The sequence below is a fragment of the Bombus terrestris genome, chromosome 6 (assembly GCF_910591885.1).
Source record: "Bombus terrestris chromosome 6, iyBomTerr1.2, whole genome shotgun sequence".
In the NCBI taxonomy this organism is placed as follows: domain Eukaryota; kingdom Metazoa; phylum Arthropoda; class Insecta; order Hymenoptera; family Apidae; genus Bombus; species Bombus terrestris.
The window spans coordinates 9,445,835-9,468,177 of NC_063274.1; the positions used below are offsets into that span (position 1 = coordinate 9,445,835).

Sequence of the window (22,343 nt, forward strand, 5' to 3'; positions counted from 1 at the left end):
ACAGCAGCGAAAAATATTACCAGGGTGCGATTCGTTTATTTTCAATTTATCCTCGACACTTGCCGCGCATCAGTCTTTTTTCCCGATCGACGGCGAATACAAAAATTTACGACCGTGGAAAGGTCGTAATAGTCAATTAGAAAAATGGCAACGCGTTCGATCAAAACACGATGCGGTGGAAAATTTGAATTTTCGCGTCGAATTTTAATCACGACATTTCGTTATTTTGATATTCATAAAGGAACGGCGGACATTTGGCCGATACTGCCATCCGGACAATTCTGAATGTTCGTGTCCCGCGTAGTTATTATCCAAAAGGGGGAAAAAATCGATACTCGATAAAACGATGACGTTAACAGATGGGGATGCTTGGCATTTTTTATTCTATCCTACTCTTTCACTAGTTCGTCGAAGCTTCGAAGTCAATGGCGTCACGTCGTGACAACTTACTATCAGTCTTTCGGATCTCGAATCAGTCTCCTTGAGATCTTAAAAGCGGTAATTTGCATTTTAAAGCTGTCAAATTTCAGTTGAAGCGCCCTAGAATGGAATTTTCTTGTCCAAAAAATCGTTTCTTTCGTAGCGAGAGATATTTTAACTGTTTTACCCTACGTTCCTTTACTTAGTCTGTCAATTTGCGCCTCGCGTAAGTAGTTGAAACAATTTGACGTAAACTTCTTGAAGTAGCTTATCTTCGTTTTAACGACAAATCTTCATTCTGATCCTAAAATGTGTATACCAATGTTAGTAGACTAGTAGAGACCAATTTAAAACACGTATGTAGCGTATCTTCTGGGATTATCCTTTCCTTTTTGTAAGCTGTTGTACTAGAAAATCTGTATCTTTTCACCCCAAAGCCGCAAAGATTTAAAAGGGAACTCAATCTCTTGCATAGTATTGTGAGAAATTTCCGGGGTGTGACAAAGCGCGGGTTTGCCTACGATATCGTGCAGCTTCCGCAGCTATTGGTAGAGTGAGAATTCTTACAATGTAGTTGAAAAGCTGGATAAGTCTCATTTTCGATCAAATTTTCTGCTGTTCCAAGTTTGGACTAACTTAATCGATATTTGGAAAAAATTATTCTTGTAAAAAATGTTTTTTTTAATTTGTTTCAAAATTTTCCAATATATATATACTTTTTTTGATACTCTCTGCGTACTATATTCTCCATTAGACACTATCGCAATTATCTAATCCCAAACATAGAATTTTGGACGACCCTCGAACTATCAAAGTTTCCAGATGGCTATCCATCTTGGACGATCGTTCAGACTAATCGTGCCCGACGTGGCTCAAACTTCGGTGATTAGACGTGAGATTCTATGTGCATTCTATGCATGCGTTAGCTGAGTTGCTACCGCCTTTTCCACAACCACGTAACTCTGTAGCTCGCAAGTAACATACCGCAGTTAAAGACTTGCCTGGCCCAATCACAAAACAACGAATCGAAAGATCACTTCTACTTTGTTATTTCCCTCCATTCGGCGAAGTCATAAGCATTTTACACTTCTCGTTCAGAAATATATGTACGTCATATCGCGATTACCAGAGAAAAACGGGAGAATGGATGAAGAAAAACGAAGTCTATAAAACTATTTAGATAGTCTGTTAATGTTTCGATCTCACCATTCACGTGTGTGCTTTTATGTTATACTTTTTTGCACTTGATAAGTCTACTAACTTTTGTGCCTGACGCTCCACAATCTCTAGAAGCGTAATAATTAATATTTCAAATATATTTGAATATTTTTTAACAATGAAAATTCCTTATCTGATTGACCTTGAAACATTTAATTGTTCCTAATGGAGTGAAATTCAGAGAATATGTTGATTTAATTTTAATAGATAGAGATTCGTGGATTGGGTTCTTACTAGCGATGCTATTTAGCATCTCCGGCTATAAGTCGTGTTTCTTTGTTCAAATAACGAATCAACATCGGTGCATCCTTTAAATCCTTAGTGAGATGCTTGGTCCAAATACTTTCGCGAAAGCGCATGATTTCAAATAGCATCAACTCGAAAAGACTGACAACAAGCGAAAGGTTGTTAAGACGTTGTTTTATGAAGGTAATTAAACTACAAATCGAACGACCCAGCTTGCTTTTAAGACCAAAGCGCTTTTAGTGCCAGTATTGAAGTAGTTGTTGACGGGATAATGTAGAACCACGTCAACATTATTTTCAACTATTTAGAATATATTAATGTAAAGAGTTGCGAAGCATACAATCGCAAGTTATTATTGGTAATTTAATGTGACAAAAATAGGTATCAGGCAACCATTTATAATGGAAAGTACAAAGTCTGTGAGAGGTCATTCCTACGATTCTTATTTTTAATATCTGTGATATTTTAAGCGCGTCTGACACCATTTTTCATCAAGAATGAAAATTTTGCAAATATAATTTAATCTTTATTTCAGTATGTAAAGAATAAAATGAAAGAATAACGTGACCAGTATTTTAACTTTATATGAAAAATAAGAGAAGACATAAAAATCCTAAATACTCTGTTTATATATCTATATGCTTTAATAATTAATACTCTTCATTACATTTGAATAGACATCCGAATAGACATCTGAACAATCAAAATAGCCATTTATATTCTATTACGATATCTCAGAATAATAGGTTTCCCAGTCTATTTAACAACGTCATGTTAATGCTGACGTTATAATTAATAACAAAGTGCTGTAAGAGGGTATTATACACGTGTACCGTTGCTCGTCCAGTAGAATCCCAGAGCTCGATCTTGACTATACGCGCAGAAACAAACAAGCATAGTATCTAGCTCATTGTCTGTAAGTCCATAGCTATCTCGAATCAGACATCAATTCTCAGCTCACCTGAGGGTAGTACGGAACCAACAGGATGGTCTTTGAACCGAGAATGTGCGTTCACCAATGCGTTCAGGAAACCTTTACGTCGGAGTATCATCATCTGTGGTGAAAGCGAATTCCTTTTGCCAAAGCAGTTCGGGATCAGTTTATAGCCAATCTAAAGGGTTTCGCTTGACAAATGAAGTTACCGCGGTCGGACTACCGATTTCTGCGGTGGAAGCATTCAATGGAATTGGCAAGATAGCAAGCTTAACTTTAACTAAAACAAGTAAAATTATTTTATATTTTAAGATCACAGAAGAGAGACAAGATAAGTGCATCTACGCTGATTTTCTGATTTTAATGTTACTGTATGATTAATCGAGGAGATTCTAATATGACAATAATTAAATGAAAATAATTTTGATATCGTTATTCTTTTCGTTAAAAAATTTTCTTCGCGATAAAAGATTCAGTTTAATAAATGACATAAAAATGAGAGTAACATTTTGTTGGTAAACCCCAGAAGTTTCGGAAAAATGGCATTATGCGGCTTTCGGATAAATATCATAGCATGTTACAAAACGTAAAATATTGTGCGTCAATTATTTACTAATAAAGCTAAAAATTTAATGGACATAATATTTTGAAAATTGTGAAGGGGATAAAAAAAGGGCTGAATTTAAAAATTCTTTCCCTGGAAAAGAATAAAAAATGTCATTTATTATGTTCGTCTCCTACAGTATTTATTTTAAAAGAAATTGTTTTCCGAATCTTTTGCAGATTACTAATAAAATCAAGTTGAAGTTGCTTTTATAATCATCTTAATATACAAATTTCCTGTTTAATTTCTAGCTAATTTAAGCCGTAGACAAACTTCAAAATGGTAAAGTTTTTCAAAGTAGCTTAAAACCAGTAATTCTTTCCGGAAAATTCGCTCTCTCCTCTGGGCACGAAGCAATGTCCAACTTTTGACCAACATCATACATCTCTTTGCATTTTTAATGTCCTAACGAAATATCATCATCGAGTTTCTGTCTTTTTCCAAGCACGACGTGGCATCTTGATAACAGACTAGAAAGCCTCGTCCAGTGGAATTTTGGTGCTAGCACACTCAATAAACGTGAAACACTGATAATACCCTTCTCAGAACATCAACTGCAACGATCCAAAATTGCACGAGACAAGCATCGAAATGAGCATTTAGTATCCTGTCGATTGGTCACTGTTACTGTGTTTGACAGAGCCTACTAACGTCTCACAGAACATGTAAAAGTATCCATTTACATAAAATGTATTTGATACTCTTATTCTACGTATTTAGAATGTTATACTTTATCGATATACTTTTCTATGCTTTATCCCATTCGTATACCTTTTTTTAAATACTCGTCTCGGTTATTAATTAACGAGATTTCTTTTTCATTTAATTTCAATTAAAAGGTAGAACCAGAATGGGTCGATATTTCAATACTCGAAGAGTCTAATTTAATTAAGCCCACTTAATTGCGCATCAACTCATCAGTAGAGAACCATACGAAAATAGAAGACGCTTTTTCAAGCGTGTATTATATTTTATAGATGATAAACGTAAACTCGGTGCAAAAAATTGAAGCTTTATAAAACAAATTTATCGTCATAAAGGCCATTTTTGTCGCATCAACAAAAAAATTACTGGTGTTATGATAATTCGCACTTTTTTCCAGTTTATTATAAACTCGCGCCAACGTCATAACCAACTTTTCTAATTCGACATATCGATCGAACGAATCGGTGCTCCGGCTTTTTTCTTTTTTTTTCCCCCTTTCTTTTTTTTCTTTTTTCGATTTTGAACGCGTCGCGTCGCCAGACAGAATGGAAATTACCACTTTCGGCCCTTTCGCCAACAATACCGCGGTGGGTAGAGCACAAAGAGCGTGAGAAGCACGAAATGGCGCGTTTGACGCGTTTAAAGGAGTTCAATTGATTCTACCACGCTTCTGAGAGAGAGTGCACAAACGTCGATGCGTCATTGCGGCTCTGAAACGAGATGTATTCTCTCTGTCTCTCCTGTCTCTTTCTCTGTGCCTCTCAGTTCGCCAGTTCCACGTCTCAATTTGTGAATGAAAGCGCGGCCACTCTCGCGTATCGCCCACAGAATTAACAACGAACGTTCACGGCTGAAATTGTATTAAGCTGCACTAATAGCCGAAATTACGTGTTGCTAATAACAGCTGATTATGTTACTGATAACACAGTAAGAAGAATCAGTATCGTTTTCTTCTGCGAATTCCGACGACTTCTTTAACAAATATATGCTTATACGATGGACTGCGATGACTTTTATCGTTGTTTGAGTAGGATGTGCAGAGGAAAAAATGTAACATGGTCCCGTTTTTTATCCGAGAGATTGATGCAACGTTTTGAATTCCCCTTGATACGCAATTAAGCTTAACGATATCCCGTTAACTCTTACCGTACTGCCGCTTCTCTGTGCTCCCTTAATTAAGCTCCTAAGCAAAACAGTCGTTACTTTTGTTCGTCTGGGAACGCTCAACTACCAGCTTCGAGACGAATAATTTCCTTTCATAGAAGTTTGCCTCGTTCGCATTTGTCAAACAGCTTTTTCTCAGAAGAAGAGCTTGTGAGAAAATCGAACGGATCAATGTGTTTGTTTTGTGTCGAGGAATTTACGCTTCGTAAATCTTTGGGAAATTTAACATTATGAATATTTAATATATGGAAATTATTTTTGCAGAAGTAAATGATTTAGTTTCCAATTATCCCACTCTTTATATAATAAAATATATCTTACTTTGGTTAAATTTTTCTCTTAAATATTTTCTTTTTACATTTTAAACCAGAAAATTTCAACAATATAGATCAATATAAACTCCATTTTAATAGATGGACGGGGCTCATACGCTATTTCTCCTCGAATGAAATACGTACGTACGGTAACTGACATACGTATAGAAGTAAGCTCGTTTTACAATACGAAACGAACTTTAAAACGGCACCGTTCATACAAAGAACGTTTTATGTGGTCTTGTCCCACTTTGGCCCAATCCTCGAGGAATCAACAGATTCCCCTTGCACAGCAATCGCATCTGCTAATAGGTATTTCTCGTATATAATGCAGCATCCGCCAGCAACGTTTCTGCTTCACAGAAACGGTGATTGAATGAGAAAAGTTCCCTAAGTTCACCAGCTTAGGTTGGACAGCATTGCTTTGAGAAACAATCTCTTTTCCTTATCGATAATTTAACGTTTGCTTATAAGAAGGATGATAATTTACCTTTTATCTTTAACTTCTATACGGTGAAATAATCTTCCACATGTAACTTTTCTCTTTCATAAATATTGTAAAAATAATCAGTCTCCGTACGAAGTTCTTTGATATTCAATATTTTCCTCTGACAGACTGTTATCATAGTTCTGTTGTTGTTACCCTTTTCCAATTTTCTCATGCATATTACATATCATAATACGTGCTTCAGTTATCCATAGGTTCCATTTATATTCTAAGATGGTATTCGAATCTCTCATGTAATTTAATCCGTTGATTTACAAATATTTTTTTCGTCCTTCATACTATGAATAGATTGGTAATTTTTATAGTATTTATATTTTTACGAACGCAATTAAAAAAATCAAGGGATTCCTTTTGTACATTAAATATTATAACAAATACTTTACTTTTGATATTTTATATATCTTAAATTTTGAGTAATTGTATAAAAATTTACAGTGTAGCTACGAATCTTTTTTCAATTGCAACAATTAATTTTATTCTAAGAAATTCAAACATCTTGTATTCTATTTGGAAATGATGTAAAATGACAATGATAGTTTAAAACGTTTGTGTTATGTATACCTAAGACTGCCAAGAGTTGTATAGACTGTTATACGATACAGACGGCTGTATAAAAATTCTATTTCTATCTCGGTCATACGCTTCAGGCGCATTGCCTCTCGAAAAAGTTTATCGCTCTTATAGCACCGATTATCGTGGAAGAAAAGTGAGATCATAAAACCAGCAAAAGTAGTTATATTTTGGTCACCGAAACAAAAGATATAGTTATGGAGATTCGAAGATTTCAGACCTCATCCAAACCCAAGCGAGGTATATTTAGCAGAGCTTCAATTTCGTTCCAAGATTCACGAGTTGAATGAAAGAATTCGCAGAACCGTATATAGACCATAAGTCAACTTTTACCTACCTCTGTTTTACGCTATACACTGACGTACATATGACTGCATTATGTGTGATAATATCTGAAAAATTTACGAGAAGAACAAGATAAATTCAAATATGAGTTTCTTGAAAATAGGTGACAAATCTATAAAATTTTCTAAACAATTAAGTAAGAATCGGTTTTTGGAATGATGGACAAAGTAAAAAAATGCATATTTAATTCCACAATCGTTTAAAAGGACAGTTTCAGTAATATGAATTCGATTATTGAATTTAAAAATTACGTATCATATTTTTCGCCTATGGTCTTCACTTAACGTATAAAATTCCTTTACTACATTATATTTACTCCATTTTATAAATATTTACATGCAAGCATTTATCCTATTTCACGTGCTACACTCTGAAAAGGTTAATTTATAATTTTCCCAATTTCTTTCGCCGCTGGTACATTCGATCAAACTATAATACATAGATCGATGAAAAATCGTATAGGACGCATATTCGAGCTATGAACGCGTCGTTTAAAATTCCACCCTCGATTCGTAACGCGCCTACGTACGTCCCATTCAAAGGGCAGGATTATAAATCGCGCAAACGGCCGCTTTACAGGGCCATATACGGCGATTTTTGGAAAAAATATTCGCGCCTGAAAATATTTTAAAGTAACCAGATTCAGCTTTGACGAAAACTATCGAGTGACTTCGACAGGGAAGCGTTCCCGATACCCCAGCAGCGGTTCGTGGAATTGCTTCCTGAAATTTGATTACCACAGTGCCCCGTGGCTTTACTTGCAAGACTCTAGCGGCACTCGACACGAGTTCCTGTGATATAGAAGGTAATTACCAGGCCGAGGTTGCACCTCGAAACATAGGAATCCAGGAAGGCGGTTCTTGCATTTTAACAACCTATATGTTGCTGCATTCGACGCTTCAGGGTTACCGGTGCATATCGCCATGCTATCCTCCGTTGCCAGTAGTTTCGTCGCCGATCATCGATCCTTTCCAATAGATCGCTTTGTCGATACAGACGTCTCTAATAGTAACGTTGTGACCATTTTGTTCGATGCATTGCTGTACTCTCTCACGCAATGATAATTGTGCGTGACAGAGACGAATTTGAGGTAAATGCTCCGATTAGATACTATTGCACGTACAGGGATTCCATTGTATTCGTGCTTCTGGTATTTGTGATATGGATCATCGATTGCATTTCTGTGGATCCTGAGTGTTTCTATACTCTGTCAGTAGAGATGCTTCTTAAGTGGCTTTGTTACGCATAGTTCGCCGAGAATCTATTGATTGCTCGAGACCATTGAGGGATGAACTGCTACTTAGATTCTCCATCTATTGCCGGATTTGTAGCGGTGCCTTTTTCTTTCGTCTGATTTTCTTCGATTTTTAGCTTTGGTGATTTGAAAGTGGAGAAATTAAAGGTTGTGTGTCGTATATATCGTATCGTTCTTTTATTAAATTCAACTTCCTACATTCGGATATGAGTCTAATATTCAAGAATACTTTTAGCAATTTACGTTGAAATCTTGACTATTCCAGGCAACTAATTCTGATTCATATCCGAGAATAAACGTCTGTGCCAAATAAGTGCTACGAGAGTTTAATAAAATTAAACCGCGAGAAGTAATCCGATTTCCAAAGCTTGGTTTGGGCCGATATGACATAAATTCTCGATTTAAATCTACGACGTCCTTATATCCAAAGCGCAGAGTTTGCTAAGTAGTCTTGCCGACGAACTCGACTACGACAGGTTTGAAACGAAATGTACTTTCTCTATTCGTTAATCACACATGACAATTAACTTATTTAATAATTTACATTGAGTAATTATATTCTTAAGTTTGATAGAGTTGAATTGAGATTATTGTAGTTCGACTGATCGAGATATTAGAAAATAATTAAACTATACAATGGTTTAATAATTAGTTTAACTATTTACTATTGTAATCCAAAGTTTTTCAACTTTTCTAAGTTACGTACGTATCACTGGGAAAATGAAGTAGAAAAGAAGAAAAATGTTATTGTCGAGTGGCAACATTAGGCATTACCTATCGCGAATAAAGGGGATTTTTACTATGCTTATGTTTTTCTATAAATCATTTAATGAATCTCATAGATGCTCCTTGGGATATTGTGTATTCTACTCCGTTTTATTATAGTTGAATAAAGAAAATGTAGCAGTGCAAATTATAAAAGAAGTTTTCAGGAGCGAATGTACAATTTCAATTTCCTTTTAATTTCTATGTATTCTAAATGCTCCGCTTCTTCAAAATAAAATTTTTAAATTGTTGTAAAATAGAAACACAGTAGAAGAAATTAATTTATCAATTCTTCTCTTTCTAGTTACATTTAGTGACGTTGAAACTGCAAACGTTAGCTACTTTCTTAGCACAAATGAATTTGTCGTCTTAAATTGTTCAGTTGGTTGGAACAATCTGGTCCAGTAAATCTCTAATTCTAACAGCAATTCCGCAATCTCGGCTGACATGAAACGTTCTTTTTACTATCATGGTATACTCAGAGGCATTATATTTTATGCTTCAGAGTGCATTCTTAATTTATATAATCCTTATCGGCAGAATATTTTCATTCGCATTGACTACACAGCATAATTGTTCGCATTTAGCACAACTATTTTAATGTAAAGAAAGATCCTGATCTAGAGAGTCAGAAAGGTCGAAACTATTTTCCACACTATGTGTATCTCCCAAATATACAATAAGATGACGTTGGACGCGATTCACGATAATGTTCACTTGAATTTAACAAATGTATCTAAACTGCTTATCTACTTCTCTTCAGACTCTGTTAAAAGAAGAAAACACGAACTTGAAGATTTACTTACGCTTTTCAATTTAAAATTCATGAGGTTTGGTAACCCTATCACCTTTAAGACAAATTTTTTCTAGTCACAGGGAAGACCACGCTGATTAAAATCTGAACTATTCACGATTAATGTTCTAATTCATTATCAAGAAGAACTATTATGCTAACCCATTAGTATTGACAGCATGAACAAGAGATCGAATAATCTCAAAGTCGAAAGGTAATTGTTAAACGGAAAACTAATATAAATATTTAACAGTTAATCGAATAGCCCCTTCAGGAATAATAGGGAGTTTGCAATGGAAGTAGATCCCAGAGAAAAAGGCTAATTACCGAGCTGCGACAGCGAGCGCCATAAGGTGCCAAAAATTGGGGTCAAGGTGCTGCCAACTTTCATACAGCTGCAAAATTAATTTTAAGTTCGAGAAATTGTCTCCGTGTACCAACCTCGTCTCCTGAATATCGTAATGAATTAATATCGTCGTTGGCCGAGGCGTGAAACTTCTAATTTTCCAAACAGATACGCGAAACCTCTCGAAACAAAATTCGCACTTTCATCTTTTCTATTGTCTATCCACTCGATTGCCTCATCTTCTTCGCGTTCGACTTATGCCTTTTCCAGTTCGCTGACACGAACGAGTGTATTTAAATGCATACTTGCTCTCGAACAAGTTTTATCGGTATAAAGAAACTTATATATAATAATTCTTATATTTTGATATTATTGTTATGTTGAAAATAATTGGGGATAATTAATTATTCAACGAGCTTTCTATAGATAACGAAGATTAAACAAGCAATAGGTTGTTGTTACAATAAATTTGCAGTTAAACGAATTTATTATGTGTGAAATAGCGCTCGTTTAATTGCGGTTTGTTTAAAATCAATTAACAACACAAGATTATTCCATAATAAATTACCATTTCCATTACTTGACGGAGCCTCCCTATTACTCAACGATCGGTTTAATCAAATGTGCTCGAAAATAATCGATGGGATTAATCGAAATAGAAACTATAAAGAAGGAATAAAGAAGTATATTTTTGTATGCAGCTAAAGAGATTTATTTTTAACAATTTTTATTTTAAAAAGATTTATTTATAACAAACTACCTTTTAAATTAAAAATTTACCACTTCTAATTTTAGCCCCATCCGATTCACGAGCGAATCAACGAGCGTCTGACTACTGCAGACCCATTCAGATCAAATTAGATTCACGACTTACTTAACATACTGAGTACGCCGGCCGTATGCGTTAAAATTAAAATTGCGATATCACAATATCAACCAGTGTCCAAGTGGTCGTACGTATTCCCCAAATCAGAGTTTTCAATTCTGTTTCACATCAACCATTCTTTGGACCATACGAAAGGAACCGACCAGCGTCGATCGATCACAAGTTTCATAATGTGCCTCGCCGATACTGACACTATTATTTACGTGGCCGTGACACAATGCACGTTGTTGCGTGCAATGCGGTCGGGGAAAACTTCGCCAATTTACTAGAAATATAAAAATGAATCATACACGAAGCCAGCGTGGCATGATCGTATACAACTCGTACGCGATAGTTCATGCGCTAACGTGATATATGTCCGGGGCAATGTATTAATTACGCCTTTCAGTCAACAGCCCACGCGGTAGGTAATATCCAAACGAATATTTCAAACGTTTCCTCGTTGTACACCGATCGCGCGTTACGCTTGCACGAGTATACACAATACACACGCATAGGCTATCTATCGAAAGTGTGCACCATGAAACGAGCCAGCGGAAATTTAAGGCAGCCTCTGCTCCGGTTCCTATTCACGCGACACAATCGACCGCTTGTCCCGGAGACGTGAATCGAAATGGCCAGAGTTATCAAGGATTGCACGCTTCCTTGCTGCCCGTTCAAAGGAGAAACACGCACCAGGTAAGGCTATTTTCGTGAGCCCTGCAGACAGATCGCTGCAAGTGATGTGAAGATACAAGAAAGAAGGGAAGAATAGTAGCGATGGGTTTACTATTGGATGAAAGATGGATCGATAGGTGGCGGAGTTTATTCTTGGTTGCAAATGGTTGACAATGGGTGATGTCTGTGCTAAGGTATAGTCAGGCGTTTGAGACGTAGGATGCTTGGAAAAGAAGATCTTTTGTAAGATTGATCTTTGGTTTTGAAGGAAATGGGTCGAATTCAACGGTGGTTTAGTTACGAATGGTATAAACATGTTTAGACGCATTCGGCGAGAAGACGCAGTAAGAGCGTGAATTACGTTATCTGTTTTACGCTTGATGTTACATATTCGTGACATTGTACTTTTGTTTAGTACATTGACCATTGCTGTTAGTTCGTTATCGACTAAGTAAATGATGAACGTATTCGTTGTCGGTGAAACTGACTTCAAATTTTAGCTTATTACGTTTCTTTTTTTTTTAACAAAAACATTAGAGAGAAAGTTTCTATTACTGATAATTGACAAAATAAGATTTTCTCTACAGGTTTTTGTTCTTGAAAGACTTGCAGCCAATTTAGGAAAGAGAAATAGAATGATGGTTGTTATAAACGATCTACATTTTGTGCACTTTACAAATTGTCTTAAATTTTGATTCACGTCTATTTATATTTTATTGTAGTAATAATTATATGTAAATGCTTTTCGCTTTGTATCGCTCGTGTATGAGGATGTGTAAATGGTGTCTTCAGGGATATCAGGTTTAAAAGTCGAGTTTGTTATATCGTGCTACGATTTCAACAGGGAAGGTACGACGAAATAAAAATTTCCAAAAGTACTATACTTTATCTCACGCATTATGCATCGGCTTGCCTATTAAATACAAAGCTATTTTTATCTCCTTTTTTTGTTTTCCAGGATGTAACGCAAAAATTAGAATCGACTGTACGTCGTCATGGTATTTTTTCACCGGTGGAAAACCACGCAACGTTGGCAATTATATTCGTACGTCTTCTTGCGAATACCAAATCACGGAATTCGGCAAGTGTGAATAATTAAAGCGATGGCACATGTTTTTAATAGGATATTTTGTTTCAAACATCAACCCTTCCTGCGAGTTCGCCCCTGTGTACTTACATGAGACATATTTTGCCAACATATTTCCGTTTCCCATCTGTTCGTTTTTCTGTTTCTCGGTCTCTGCCGCCCAGTAATCTGTCATGTCTTGTTACACCCTTTCTCGTTGCTTCTCGCCGTTTTAATAACACTGGTTCGAGTACTAACTTTATAAAAATCTACAGCCTTACACGTTCCAGAGACAGAATTCGTGACCATGTTTCGCGATGTAAATGAAAAGTTAGTACGAATTTATCTTTATTACTATTATTTTATTTTATTTATAGTTTCGTTGACCATTAGAATTTATCATTATATATATATATTCGGTGAAGTCTATCTTACAAAAATCAAAATAATCGTTGTAGTGTTGCTTTATCGTTAACTAATCCATTAACAACAGACACTAGTCTCTTTCATTCTTCGATTAGAACAGTAATCGATATCGTAAAATATCATTAATGTATCATTAGAAAATTTAATATGATGTGATTTTACGTGTTATAAAAACATATTTATATACATATGCCTGCGTCCTTTTTTTCAATTTTACGTTTCAATAAAAAAATTTATGTGTCATTGTTAAGAATATTTTATTACTTCTAAAAATTTACACAGCATAGAAAGGATGTTTAAACGAGTTCATAAAAATTTATCAAAGAAATAATTTACACGTGAAACATAAAAGGTCTTGGTTCATTCTGAGAAATTTGTCGCGGCATTTAAACGAGTCCCAGGAATTCAAACTTGTCAAATGCACTTTCCGTGATTCTCCCATTTTATGTGTATAGTGCGTAGTCGTAATTTCGAGTCCCATAAGTTCTTTACACCGTGGCGACTTTCACGCGAAGCAACACGGTTGACACAGTGCCAGGGAAACCGCGTGAAAATTTTGTACGGAAAGCTCGTGAAAGCGTGAATGACGAATTAGGAAAAGTATTTTAGGAAGGCAACCTTCATTGCCGCTCGTTTCGCGTCGTAACTCAGTTCCAGCGTTTCTCCGTCGCGCTTTCAGTCTGCAAATTACTCCTAATTCATTATATCATAACGCAACAAACGCGCCACTACCTCTCGCCTTCGTCGACGTTGGTAATATTTTTTTTTTTTTGTGTGTGTTTGTGCTTTACGTTTGCCGAAATGCGTGTACGAACTGTAAATCTTTTACATTTCCGCTGGATTCCATCGTGGGGAAGAGTTAAGACAGCATAATGCAGCTTTATGTCGGACTCAAGGTAACAGTAACCCTTTCAACGTTGCTCGTCCTTGCACGTGTCTTCAAAAGTGTGTCACGAACGATAGAACGCCCATTGATGTTCACAACGATGAATGGAAACGTTAATTTGCCATCAGAACTCTGTTACGATACAAATTATTCTACTACTTTCTAATATCCTTCATTGACGCAGATAAAGCATAGAGACCTCCTAGTGCCATTTTTCAACAATTAATTGGAGATTAAGGTTAAAGTCCTTTCTTTGTAAGATGTAGTATACTGATTTATACCAGTTTCTAATAATAAGAGATTCACGTGTTGATTTGTTGAGTCAACGATAATGTCTAGAATCTACGAGAATTACCAAAAAATAGAGATAATTTTTAATTTACAAACAATGTTTCATCTATGTTATAAAAGATAGAACACAAATTTGTTGTCCTTGATACCAAATATTAAGAAAATTCATAAGGAGACAACGATTTATGATCTCATTGAAATCGTGCAAAAGTATTTTGACGTTAATTTCGTTTCACGATTATTTCTTTAATAATTATCGTGCAAATTTTACGAAACAACCTGCCAATAAATCATTCGCGACAGTGGCAGTACGAAATTCACGTAAATATCTGGCGACGACTTGAAATGGCGTCTGCTTTCACTCGGACATAATTGTATCAATTGTTTCCGACGTTTATAATCTTTTTATAGGCCACGACCATACGCTTGGTTGTCAGGACGGTCGATATTCGCCGGAACACACCCTGTACACGTCCTAAGAAGCTGTCGTTGTTTTTACAAAGTTTATCGATCCGGCGACGAGAAACAATTTGGAGCGTGCATAATAAATTGTGTGCGAGCATGTGATCGATACGGTTGATATCGCCGTGTCAGCTTAAGAGGACCAATAAATAAACAATGTAAGAGAAGCGTTAAAAATTCTCCGCGCGACGCGAACTCCACATCCATTCCCGGCTCGATCAAACTTTAAACCCTGTTGGAACGGATGCTCGAAATGAGTCACCGGCTGGTTTCAAAGCGTCGTAGATATTGAAACTTTGCAATATTGATGATTCGCGTTATCTTTTGATTGGTGGACGTTTGCTTCAATCCATTTAATGTTTTACTTTCAATGGCTAATTAAAATAGGACGAACGAAGCGAAACGGCTGAAATTGTTGGAATGTAAGATATTAATCGCTAATTTTTGATACTATCATTAGCTTCATTGATGGTTAGAGATTTTTAGAAGTTCGAGTTATGGTTCGCGTTTTACGGGCGAGGTTTTGTTAGTCTTCTAAAGTATATTTGTTATTAGTGTGCGCCAATGTAAACGAAGTTCCGCGTGTTTCTACGTAATTTTAACTTAAGCATAGTTTGCTAGTTGTGTACGGGAGAATAGTGAATTTAAGTTCGAAGACAAAGGGCGGTGAACGTAGTTCATCTTTCATCCATCCATCAAGCAGCGGTTCATCAGAACGTTACAAATATATCAAAAATCAAGATGGAAGATGCAGCGATGAAAAAAATACTAAAGGATTGATATACTTTACTTTTCTCTTTCGTAGTCATAATGTTAAAAAGCAAAATCGGTTAATGCAAATTGGTTTAGAAAAGTTGCAAATGAAATATAGCGTTACGTTCATGATATTACACAGATTTTTAACGAGGTATTCGCGTATCCAATCTACCCCGTGGAAATAAACGAATCGTCAACCCATTAATCGAGGATAAAAATCGGCGATTGGACTAGCTTCTCGGTAGTCCGAAAAGTCCATTAAACGTAACCAGAGTTATCACCGTGTTCGGATTCGAATCGATTCGAATTATTCGATGATGGATCCAGGATGGACGTGATTTCTCCCCAAAACGAATTCGCACGCGGCCAACAAATCGTCTAATCAAATAGATATATGACTGATGGGGGAAGGGTGGGAAATTGGTTCTTGGCCGCGAGTAAATCTCGGCCGCGTGTCAGGAATGAGACGACAATGGGGTGGTGGGCAAGAGGGAGAGGAGTAGGTGAAAAAGGAAGATCCGAGATCGATTTCCTTTGGGGATTTATGTGACTATTTTTTATCCTGATACCTTGAAGCCTGAAACGAGATAAGAGACACCGTTCCTACAACGAGTCTTTCATTTCGCGCTTCCCCCCGCCTCCCCCCGAGCGAACGTGAAGATCCTTGGATATTAATGCGCCCAACGGCGTGACTGAAAGTTCTCGCTAATTTATTCTGACGAATCTCGTGTATATATATATATATGTGTGTGTGTGTGTGTGTGTATATATATATATATATATATATGTATATATGTGTGTGTGTGTGTGTGTGTGTATATATATATATATATATATATATATATATATATATATATATATATATATATACATACATACAGATATAGATGTAGATATATATGATCAGCGAGAAAGCTTGGCTTATCTTTCAGCGCACGCTGCTTCTTTCTGAATTAGAAATCAGCCCAGTGAACAGCGACGTCTAACAGTTGATTCTCTGCTCCTCTCTTCCTGAAGATAAAATTCTTATTATTTCCACTATTTACGCCAGAAGACCTTGGGTAGTTTTAATTTTCACGTACTCCTCTTTTGGTTGTAAATTTCAATGGCTACTCGTGGAAAGACCCCGTAAAGCACGTGATAATTTAAGTAGTTTGCAGCAGAGAAAGAACAGAGACGTGGGATTAGAATAAAGATGAGAGGCTTATAATGATCGCAGTTTTATGAGTTAATACAATTTTTCGGATATATGCTTTAACAACAAGGGTTGGATCAAAGAAATATGAACTGCAAGGAAAATTTGTGGTATTAGAACGAGCATTTGTTAAATAAAAAACGATCAAAAAGTTCTAAAATATTAAGCGTAATTACGATAATTCTGTGAGTAAAAATCATTTTTGTGTATTATAATTACAAATTTCAAGTCACAGATCTAAATTCTCCAAATTGAATGGTCTCAGCTCGTTGCAGATAAAGCATCCCAAATTTCCGACGGGTTATCCGAGGTCCTTTTCCTTGGAGATATCTTGCAGAACGAACCACTTAGTCTGACGTACAAATTAAATAGAAATGAGAGTTCCGAATGCAATGTTTGAATATGTATGAGAGGATTTTACAGAGAAGAAGCCACCATAAATTTAAATTGTAAAATAAAGTGTGACCTAGTAAGTAACATATTACTTGTTATTTGTTAAAGTATTTTAAATTTTAGATTAACTATTACAGGAAGCAATATTTACAGAGCGCTATAATATACAAAATACTTCATCAAAATTTTACAATTTCTATCGAACATATCAAGATTAGACTCATCAAAAAATAGAATATTCGTTCTAACTTTGTTTCTGTTGAAGTTGCGCACAACTTAAAGAAACGAAAGACAGAGAGCATGGAAACGGGGATTAGCCTATTTGACCGATTGAAGACGGCCGCAACTAGTCAAACTTCGTTATACGGTGCATCGAGTAACAAAGGCGAAGAACGACGAGTTAAACAACGTTATATTTCTGATATCGTCCGTGGCCCCCTTTCCTCGGCTCTGTGCATTTTCAATATCGAACTCCGCATCTGTCTTTCGTCGTTTCCCGTCGCAGCGCTGATGCACGTTGGAACGAGACTAGTCCCATGGTCAATCCCAAAGTATCCCACATGGCATATTGACAAGGGTCCTGGTCTCTCTATGTCTCTGTCTGTTTGTCTGTCTGTCTGTCTGTCTCTCTCTTTCTCTCTTTCCGGTGAAGTTTTAACATGGCCCATCGACGCCGTTGCGCCGTATCGAGGATTCAAAATTTATGATCACTGCTTCTTGGATGACGGATAACTTCCTCGGGCTTCTTCAACTTCCGATCCGTCTTACTTTTCCCTACTTTCGAGTCATGTTCTCTATGTCGCTGCTGTTTCTCTTATTTTTCTTGCATGGCTTCAGTAGAAAGAAGTATCCAAAATGTTTTGGGAAATATATCGAATAATTGGAGGAAAAAAGAAATTTGTGTGGAATAGAAGAAAGTTTGAGAAAATGTTGGATGGAAAGTTCGTTGGTTCAGACGCGACCGATCACAGACATGACCTCTCGAATTTCGCGTTTAATGTCGCTTAATTTGCAGTTTAATCGTCAATTTATGTCCAACCACGATGTGCATTAGATTCGTTACTTAGCGAAACGTATTGATATTTGGTGATTGACTGTCGGTGTATGAACACGTCGGGGATTATTGTCAAAACTTTTCTCGTAATATCGAATAGTATGCGTGAAACGTAACTAACTGTTACTTGTAAATGTATTGAACGTCATAGTGAAATATTTCAATATTTTCGTTTTTAACTTTGTTCAAGTTATTTGCGCTAGAAAATTAAAAAATAGCTATAACCAAACGTGGCTCTCTGTTTTGTACATTTTGTTAGTTTCCTTTATTTCATTTCGCTTGATTGAATGAAAAAGAATTGGAATAAAATGTAAAATAGAAAAAGACAAAATCAATAAATCATTTTTAGTGATACTATCTGTTTAAAACGGGCAGATCACCATGGGAAATGAGAACTATAAATTTCAGAAGTAGGTCTTTATTATTTTAATATATTTTATATTATCGCTAAACTTTCATCGTTTATCTCATTTCTTTGAATTCAATCCAAAATAATGGATCTCATTGTCTTCGATATTTACTTTCTAGTCATCTTCGCACGTTTAATTTAGAATTCTACCTAAGATATACTTTTGACGTTAAAAATTTTATACCGCATCTCTCAACACCTGCTATACACTTTCTTCCGATAAAATTTCTGTTTCGTGACCGCTCGCCTTTACGTCCTGACCAAGACATCGCCCGAACAATAAAAACATTGAAACTGGTCAAGCGGTTCGATATCGCGTTTGACATTTCCAATTTGAAGAATCGTGCAACGTTCTTAAAGGATCTGACCACAGAGTGGGGAGAATAGCAATGCTTTTTGGTGAGAGGTCTATGAGAAGCAGCACTTACCCAATAGCCGTTGCATTCAAAACTATGTGATCCTGTTCCCAACAGCAAAATTTCTAACATATTGCTATCTTTATCATCGTGGGATAACCTCTAAAAAATGTTAGAGGGATCATAACGCACGAGACATAAACTAAACCGTATCTTTTCAACCCTTTAATGGAACAAACATAGTATAATACATTTGACATATTTGACTTTGCGCTGGTGTTTGGATATTTTTTACGATGAAAGATGCAATAATATCGAATAACAATAAATGTCATACGGTCTATCACATCACGTATGCAACTTACATTGAAGAGAGAAATTGTGTGGTCCAATGGAGGGAAGGGAGAAAGGAAGAATAAATGGAAGAAGGCTACGTTTTATTTATTAATAAATCTAAGATGGAGGCTAGGTCAGAACATATATTTCCATGGATGAGAGAAATATATATAATATATATAACATGATTTGCTTGTGTTGAAATACAGGATAAAAATATTCGTATGAGTCATTTGGTAATGGTTAACTTCTCTTTATTAGGAAGCAACTGCTTGCTCTTTAGTTCGAGTATAAAAGAAACAGGTTTATACCTATACGTATAGGAAAAATGTTACTTCACAGGCTATCTACCTTGTATAAATAATCTCAAAACGGTGATCATCAAATAAAAGGTTCGATGGTCAAAGGCACAAACGACCGTGTAAGTCAAACCTTGTAAGTGAGAACTGGGCCTCACATAGAGAGGTCCATTCGAATGGTTTGACATTTACATATAAATAGTACAACCTTGGTCATTATTTCTATGTCGAATGGTTATATGTCATCTATACTGAGCGTCAATTACCATACATTTGTCATTGCAGACCAAGAATCTTGTTCTTCATCACTCTTACGACGGACGTCATAATTAGACTATGGATGAATTTACAAGAAAAAAGATACAGAAATACACGGAACGCACAATATACAAAAATATATAAAATTCAAAATAATTCTAGTTTTCAAAATACATCTAAGCTCTATTTCATCAATTTTAGCCAGAAGAAGATAAAAATTTTACATAAAAATTTGCAGTCGTCATAAAGGTACAAGAAAAACGTGTTCAAATGTTAACAGTGAACATCTATGTCCCCCATTCTTCGAGTATCATTTCATAAAATAAAAATATTGAGAATATCCAGTGAACATTCGCCTCTAGTACAAAGAGATCCCCGTTTCCCAAATTTTGGGCGTATAAAGGATTGACGGTTTCGTCGGCGGTCAGAATGATCGGACGCGCAATTTGATGGAGTATCGGATGGCGCTTAACAAACGGCAAGTCGACGTTTCCATCAGATATAATTTTGGGTTGGATTCATGTGCGTGGGAGAAGCGACGATAGAGAAGCGGAGTAACGGATATAGGGAACGCGAGCAGAGGACGCGATTTATCACTCATCGGTGAAAACGAGCGTAACACCGGCACCGTATAATTGCGCGTATATCGTTGACCTGTAGTTATCGCTGATAGCCGGAATCATCGATCGCACACACCCCTCATTTTCCGCACGATTTTCGATTAGCATTCGACGCGTTTACGAGCCGTCAATAACTACGTGGATCGCGATAGGCGACCGTATGTATCGAAAAGCTGCATTTGACTATCGAGCACATTATTACTCTAGCTTTCGACGCAGCCAATCCTCTTCATTCCTTCTCCATGTAGAATCCCTCTCTTTTGATCCTTGCTGTCCAAGCTTCAATGTTACCACCAATGGAACGCTAAGGTTTGTTCGCAGTGTATGGTCGTTCGTGCATATTTCACGTAATATGAGTAGAAATCTGGTATTCGGTTTTAAAGTCCATATCCATGCATGCAGATTATTTGGTCTCAGGCTGTCAGGGATTTGTGAAAGTAAATGCAAAAAATAATTTCTTAACGACAAATTAGAAATAATGTTCGATGTCATAATCAGGAAACAGTATATAGATAGCATTGTATCGAGAAAGCTGTAATTTATAATACCTTTGTTTGTTGCTTCCTAACAGGAAACCTATCGAATATTTCGGACGCTTGAAGCTTCATGTCCTCTTACAGTCTGACATGATTCCCTTATGCGCAGGCATGTCATCTGGCAAATTTTATCGTACTTGTGGTTTTTACTTTTTCCTTCAGGATTATGTAGATATTCAGTCAATCAACAATGCCGAATAAAAATAGACATTTTATTTTTTGAACGATTTTCCTAACTTTATTAGACACTAAAAGCGTTATGCACCACCTCTTTTCTAGCCGTCCTGATTTTCTACAGCATCCACCGTCGTGCGAGTTTACGATTCGAGTAGCGAAAGATTGTAACAGTAATACAGCCCTCTAACAAACCCCGACGCATCGCATTTCCTGCATGGCGAGGCAGGCTAAAAGAGGAGAGAGATCTGTTTTCCCTTTGCAAGTTCGAGTAAGCTTTTACGCGATGCTGAGCGTCCGCGATACGCGCGTAATCTTCGCGTTGAAACGGCCCTGCCGGGAAAGTTAAATGAAAAATTGTTTTCCCCTGTTGGCTGGATTGAACAATACCGGCCCTTTATTATACGCTCGACGATAAGGATTCTCGTATCCCCTAGCCGTGCATACGTGCGTCGAATTTTAAAACGCACTTAACGCCGAAACTATATCGGTGGAAAGTTTTCTCCTTTAATTGGACCCGTTTCTATTAACGACCGTCCGTGGATTATCGTCCTTTGGAAGTTCCAAATGTGTGTGTAGAACCGTTCTTCTTTGCTCCTTTCAATTTTAGTATTATGAAATACATGACTTTTTATTTTTATTTTTTGATAAATTATTATAGAAGTGTGTAATAACATTTTCCTTATTTCTTCTTTTGAAACCACTATGTATATTTCTAAGCTCGTATAACAGCCGATAAAATTACAATTTATTTAGGATACCATAAAAAAATAAGTTGCGATATTCATGTTTCCAAGTGATCGATCAGTCTTTTGGGAGAACCTATTGTGAAGGAAGGTATTTACTTTTTTATAAAGTTAAAAGTATCTTTTCCTAAGGACGATCATAAGTTTTGCAAAACCCCAAGGAATACACCGTTCCTTTGCATATGGTTCTTTTGTGTTACGTTCCATTCATTAGCATACACATTCGTAAATTTTCATTTTCTTTTGTAAGAATCTCCTCGGACGTTCAGCGAGGCATAGCACGAGTAAAACAATAAAGGTTAATGTTTCGATATAAAAGCATGCAGAAACTCGGGTAACGTCACAATCAA

The 22,343-nt window shown here is 36.3% G+C and overlaps 1 protein-coding gene across 3 annotated transcripts in view; it reads left to right on the forward strand.

Annotated features, from left to right (window-relative positions):
• LOC100647898 overlaps positions 1-22,343 on the forward strand; it is a 413,467-nt gene that overhangs the window by 88,984 nt on the left and 302,140 nt on the right. The window contains exon 1 of one of the 3 annotated variants that reach the window (XM_048406734.1): positions 14,026-14,118. The exons of the other annotated variants lie outside the window; for them this stretch is intronic. The gene's annotated coding sequence lies outside the window, so the exon portion shown is untranslated. Of the gene's footprint in view, positions 1-14,025; positions 14,119-22,343 lie in introns of those variants that run through there. 3 annotated transcript variants of the gene reach the window in all.